At 34.4% G+C, this 7,168-nt stretch overlaps 1 long non-coding RNA gene across 1 annotated transcript; it reads right to left on the reverse strand.

Moving 5' to 3' along the window:
- Nucleotides 1-197: 197 nt before the first annotated feature.
- LOC137391797 (uncharacterized) lies at nucleotides 198-1,909 on the reverse strand. Its single transcript, XR_010978175.1, has 2 exons — nucleotides 1,856-1,909; nucleotides 198-523 (listed from the first exon to the last, which is right to left on the reverse strand). It is a non-coding gene; the product is annotated as an uncharacterized lncRNA (long non-coding RNA).
- Between the last annotated feature and the right edge of the window lie 5,259 nt (nucleotides 1,910-7,168).

Here is a 7,168-nt window from a genome sequence, read left to right on the forward strand (position 1 = left end):
GTTGACATCTTTTAAATTGATACCTCTACTATTAGCGATGCCTTTTTTAACTTTTCTGTTAAAATGTTTTATTTTCTTTTCCGTAACATTATTTTTATTAGCAAGGCATGCCAGCTAAAATAAATTAGTTCAATAAGATTGAGAGATAACAATAAACGTTGCTGTAATATTTCCTAGAAGCACATACAAAGATCATGTTAATAAACAAACATATATTTGAGTAGTTGTACATTTTTGAGTTCAAGAGGGAACAAAATTATGCATCAAAATTGTTTCACAGCAGGTGAGTAAATTATGCAAAGACAAGGAATGTGAAAGCCATGTTCGAAACTGTTAGAGATAAAATGCTTATAATGACAATAGACACAAATATAAAAAATATCAGTTGCTTCCTAGTGGTTTAGAAACAGCAGAGATTATAGAACATGAGAGATTAGACAGGCAGGAGTAAAGAGTAATCCAATCACAGTATGTGCATCTTTGAACGGTCCAATTGTAGTGAGCATTACATGTTTAGAAGGTCCTACAAATAAAGAAGCAAAAGAAACTTCACAATCCAATAATAAACTAATTGCAGATTATAGTTGACTAACTAAACGACATTAACTTTTTACCTGCGGTAAACGTATGTATATTGTAGCTTGAGAAAAGCTACATGTATAATAAACATGATTTTTAAGTTGTCCCATAAGTTTCTTTAGACGTTATAAGGAACACAAAGAAGGCGCACGAATCTCCTCTTCTACTAGTAAAAACGTAATAATAAAAACGTCAAAACGTAATAATATACTTTCTCTATTTTTATTTGTGAAAGAACGCAGGCTGCTAAAAGAATGGAGATATTTAATGACATAACCCTGCTATTTATACCTTTTTTCATAGCTTATAGTATGTAGATATTATAAAATGCTGTGAGCCAAATTCAATCTTAATAAAATATAATAATAATAAAAATAAAATATTTAACACAATATCCAACAAATATAAATTCTATTTGAATGTAAAAAGTTAGCTAAATAATCACTTTTAAGGGAAACAAATAAAATGCCAGAAATTATTCTTTGAATTGGTCACATGATAAACATTCATCTAAGACCATTGTGTATCCATAAACTTGGAGTTATCCTCTCCATACTCTGTCCACTACAGCATATGTGACTCATATGGTAATTACTCTATAGATAACCGGTAGATAAATCCAACAAAAACACCTTCAGCATATACCAAATGCATTCGCTATAAGGCTAGTGTTTGGGTATCATAACCTACAAATGTTAACGATGCATCGCCACACACGCGCTTATCGACAGTCGATGAAACCTAACCGACTCGGTTACCAATAACCAACATGCACCCAAATCAAAGCAAATGCTACCATAACACTTCAACAGTAGTGAAGGTACTGCGATAAGAACCTAAACACTATCTGTGTACATCATTGAGCGCCTCTTACATGCAGAAAATCGAAAAGCTTCTTAAAAGTAGATTGAAACTGATGATTTTATTTTTATGAAATATTCACAACATTTTTCTTGTATCTTGCGCATGATGCGTATGTAGCGTCCTGCATGCTTGCAATCGAATTCTCAAAAAATATAAATCTATAAATATAAATTTATAGATCTGCAAATCTGAACCACACCAGCTGATGGAAACTATTGAAAAAACATACAGAAGTCTATGCGCATTAGAATAGAATAAACTAGAATATCTAGAACAGAATGAGCACAAATGTTACAATTCACACTTATAGAAATACATATTCATTACTAACCAAAACTAAACCCCGTATTAAACACGGCTGACCCATAATCTCAAGGACAATGACTCATAAGATTCTAGTTCAATGACTCACCACATCTGACTCAGCTCCAGTTTCCTTCAGTCTTGAGTAGGACCGTCCTCTACCTTCCCCTACGTTTATTCTCAAAGCCTAAAATCAGCAATAGCCGTGTTTCAAAGCTAGCGCAGTACGCTGGCAGCGAGAGATCAAGAAAAGGGTCACAAAACTATATAAGTATAAATTCTCTTTGAATATGTGTACCGCTTTATATTTCACCATGGAAAATGATCGTTAACATTTTCATGCAGCTCCTCAGCATGAAAGGACGGTACATTTCACTTCGTAGAGACTTGGTAGATAACAGTGGAAGGTAGGTACGAGCAATTGAATATTTTTGCTAAGATGAATAGTATGGCAGACAGCTGCCATATTATAAAAAGGTGTAATCATAGAGTTAGTTTTAGTATAAATCAAGTCATAACAAGTACACGTAGACGTAGTCAATGTAGATCTATAAATTAGAGGCTAAACTGTAACGGTCAAAAATCATATTCTTATAAGTACCGCTGTCACCATTTACTTATACTTGTTTTACATCAAGGCAGCTTTAATCTTGACTTCTTCTGACACTGTTACTAGAGTTACTAAAGTTCTCGATTAATAAAAATACCTATTTATTAAAAGAATATATGGTGAAAGTATATGTTAGTCATATAGTTGGCCATTTTCTTATTGTTTCCATAACGACTATTTGACATTTGTGTCGAGTAGTCTTGGAGCTCTGAAAACTGATTCCGGATTCACATGTGTTACTACAAGTCAGTCAAGTCAAACATGGATAACTCGAACTTCATGGGACAGAGCGAAAGTGTTCGAATTATCAGAGCGTTCAAGTTATCAGAGCACTGTCACAAGTCCATGTATTTACTTATTTATTAGTAGATACATGTACATATACAAACTATAATATAAATCAAAAGCACAAATGGCTTGTTTCAAATTAAATGCTTCTAATGTAAAGTTTAAAACGTTTTTATCAAAAAGTATAGAGATTTTTCTATCACTTGAGATTGGTTTGTTGTTTGAGGTGATGTTATTGCCAGGACGTTTTTTAAATTGACATTGGCAAAACTTGATCCTTGTTGAAATTCTCAAAAAAAAGACATCTTTTTCTTTTGAGCGATTTACCCACGATCAATTTTGCCGATTCTTCTTGAAGTTTATGCAAAGATTACCTCACTTTACCTTGCTTTCGAAGGGCGATCGCTAAGCGGATGTTTGGTATAAATCAAATTTCACCAAACCTTTAGAAAAGTCGTTGACAAAAATATTTTGCCGATGGTGGTAATAACGACGCTTATGAATTACGAAAAGATGAGGTTTACCTCTATGGCTTGGAATAAAGTGATTTTCTAAAGCCATAACAACCGTTTCGGTAGCCGTTGGGCAAAAAACAGTTTGAGTTAACAGTGTTGAGTTCGAGTTATCTATAGCAATTTATCACTACGTGGGAACGGACCAAAGAAACCGTTCGAGTTAACCATGTGTTCGAGCTATCCGTGGGCGAGTTATCCATGTTTGACTGTATATTGTAATTTTTCCAAATTTTTTCATTCAAAATGACGCTATTACGATAAGTTTTATATTGAGCTTTTTATTGGCCTTTCAATTCACGTGAGAATATCATGTGATAAGATGATATCCAAACTGTAATGAATACGTCAGGTAAATAAAGAGATTTCAAGCTACGGCGGCTTTTCTAACTACAAAGTGTATGTGTTGATGATGAGCATGATGGCCAGTCAGAGATTTATAAAAGTTTGTGCTGTCTATTCTGTTATCATTTGAATACTCCAACTGAATATATTCCAACTATTGTAGCCTGAGAATTTAGTCCAAGATGTTAAATAATAAAGTTCTGTTCTTTTTCAAGTGCATGTATTTCTCTAGAAGATATTAGTGCTATTCTCTAGTCTGATAAGTAAAATGTTTACTTATCAGACCAAATTCATCAGTTCATCAAATGATGACCAACCAGTTGCTTACGGTTTGTAAGCCATTTGGCAATTTAGCAACAAATGTGACATACATTGTGAATAAGACGTTGCAAAGTATAAAATGAGAGTTGTCTTCTCTTATTATCACACACTTTAAAATGGTTAGTTGAATGTATACAAGCAGTTGTTTAAATTTGGGATCATGTACAGCACTGATAGGAAAATCAAATGAAGGTTGATAAAAAGAACTTATCTGACATCACCTGAGGCTTGAAACTCTAAACAGATAAACATGTCAGCCATCGAGACAATTCTAGTTATTGATAAGAAAGATTGATGCACCAAAATAATCAACACGGCATTCTCAATTGACATGATATACATGATATAACAGGAAAAGAAAAGGAGAAGGTGTTAAATTACCAGCCACTTAGAGAAGAGATATAAACGTGTTGGAATATAAGAACACCAGATATACCAGTAGCCATAGAAGTATTGGCTACAGTAAAACTTACCTATCAGATATGGTTTAGTTTACTTCCTCTAACACCGGATAATAATCAGTTACTGAAGAGTCTACTACATAGAATAGTAAAGATTATATGATTTATATAAATTATATAATTTAAAATAATCAATAGTATTAAATTCTGCTATCAACATATTAGATATTGAAAGTAGGATAGTTTGAGTACTTGTCAGAGGAGGACTGTTTATTAACAACTTATATGTAGAACACAGACTATTTTAAGAGCATGCCGCTGGTGCTATGGTCAGCAGAGAAAAACATACCTATTATTCTACATTACATAGCTCGAATCATGCATCTCTCTCTAGCACCAGAGTTGATAATCAAAGTCTCTCAGGGTCTACATCTGGCATATTTCCATATTCAGATACAATAGGATAGTCTAAGCTGCCTTACTCAATTCATTTGGTGAATGCTCAAGAAAGTAGGCTATTGATAAAGAGGATAACTCCCTTTGAAGTAGAGTGATAGATAAACTGAATATATTGCAAGAATTGTCTCCCCTCACTGCTCTAAGTAAAAAGTCTCCCTATGCTCAACAAAGATATCCTGCATTTAAAACTTTACCTGCAACTGTCTTCCCTCATCGGTAACATTGTCCATTTAGGAAAAATTTAAAAAGACAAGTTTGGCCTTTGTAATATATTATTACACGTTAAAGCCAGTATTTAGTTGAGGTTGTGGCTTTGGAGTCCATCCGATGCATAGAGAATGTAATTTCTGCTATTTGCAATATGGCAAGTTTGTAACAATGCCGGCATCTGTTCCGCCCCCACCTGCGATATATCTTATCAAGATTGGTAGGCTCAATCAGCTATGGGTAACAATATAGAGTGTGATTCATATCAAGCAGGTAGGCAGTACTAACATTAAATTATCTTCCTGCAAGCTGCAATGGTCTTCAGGCTATGAGTTTGAGAATCCTGCATTAAGAACATATTCTATGTTGTTGGTTACTGAGTTTAGCTCTATGACGGATTTAAATTAGTTTACGGTTTTTGGTTTTCACAGTAAACCTGGAGACACTTCAAGTAGTCTATGGTGTGTACAGAATGACTCTCTCATCAACATGTTATATCTACTAGTACCCTGGCCATTCCATATGATGGTAGAGATTGTAATAGAATCCCTACATGTATATTTACAAAAGTTCTTACATCTACAGGGGTGACTTATTGGCACAGGTGGTAGTGTGTTGGCTGGTGATGGCGATTGATGTGGGTTTAAATTCTGAATCGATATCTTTTTTACCGCATACCGAGGCTTTGGACAAACTTATTATAACTATCTCTTATTATTATCAGTTTCATAAAGATTGTTCAACCAAAATATGATGATTTTTATCTAATTCCTTTTACTAAATTGACTTTGGACTGTTTTTAACAAGTAAACAACCTCAAGTTCTAGCTTCAACATTTGGATGCTGCGTTTCAACTTCTTTTAGACATGAGTACTATTTACTGGCAGAGAGTTATCTACTCATTGATGCTATTAGAGCTCTAACTCTGTTATCATTATCCTTAATCCTCTCGACTTGTAGAGTAGCTCTATTATTTACTATTAAAAAAGAAAATTAATTCGATAGACAAACTTAGGCTATTAACAAAACACATGTTTAGAGATCAGTTTTATTTTATAGCAACAACCAATATGAAAAACAATACAACAAAAATTCAAAACAAACAATTCATTTAAAACAACCGAACAACAATTTTCTGATACCAGAATGTTCTTTTGGTTTTACACAAATATCAGCAATGGCTGAAATGTTTATATCAGTTCTGCATTCTGTTTCTACAAGTTCAGTGCTTGGAGAATGAGCGACTTTTGCCTGTCCTTGTTCTCTTTGTTCAGTGCCTGGAGAATGAGCGACCTCAGTCTGTCCTTGTTCTCTTTGTTCAGTACCTGGAGAATGAGCGACTTTTGATCGACCATGCTTTCTTTGTGCTCTAGAATATTCTAGATATTTTTGTCAGAAAATGCTGGTAGGTTCAGTTCACTGTTTATGTTAGCTTGGTTAGTAGCCAGTTCCTTGCTATGATTAGCACTATAATGACCAGTAAGTGCTTTGAGGTCTTTTAGGAGTTGTTTGTCCTCTTGTGGGAAGGACTGTACTGATTGATAGCTGCAATACATGTAAACTATTAAATATGCATTATATCTCAATTACTACATATGTATATATAAAATGTTTTACGTCATCTAGAGTCTATTTTAACTTTTATATAACAGTGACAATAGATTATACAAGGAGCTGATATAAAACATAGCTAAATAGTTTATAAAACCTGTATACATATTTCTCAAATTTGGTATGTGTATTCGTTGGTTTGATCGTCCAGCTCTAGCTATTGATATCTCGGAACATTTCGATTCCGTATCGCAGATGATTTGAACTAAGGCCCTCCGGTTTACTAATCAGACACCATACCAACTCAGCCACACGAATTTGATTGTTTAACTTGCGATATATGTCGCTATATGGGAGCAAATGCAGGGTGATTGTATAAGGTCACCGAGACAAGAGGGTTGCTCTATCAGTAGCTTACTCAAATTATGCATTGGCAATGTGCCAGGCTAATAGCAAGTAGCAGACAACTCTCATTGCCTTTCATTGTTTATAAGCTGATTTTAATACCCGGGCAACACCGGGTAGCACAGCTAGTCTATCTTTATATAAAAAACCCAAAATCCGTCTGTAGTTCAGTTTGTCCAGCTATAGTTATCAAAATCCTGAATTAAAGCTTACTGCGTGCTGGATTTTAACTCATGGTGATTGTAATCGCAAGGTTCGAACCACGCCGTTAACTACTGAGCTACACAATCCAGTTTCCACACTGACAAAGCTGCTTCGGCTGG

Source organism: Watersipora subatra, chromosome 3, assembly GCF_963576615.1.
Source record: "Watersipora subatra chromosome 3, tzWatSuba1.1, whole genome shotgun sequence".
In the NCBI taxonomy this organism is placed as follows: domain Eukaryota; kingdom Metazoa; phylum Bryozoa; class Gymnolaemata; order Cheilostomatida; family Watersiporidae; genus Watersipora; species Watersipora subatra.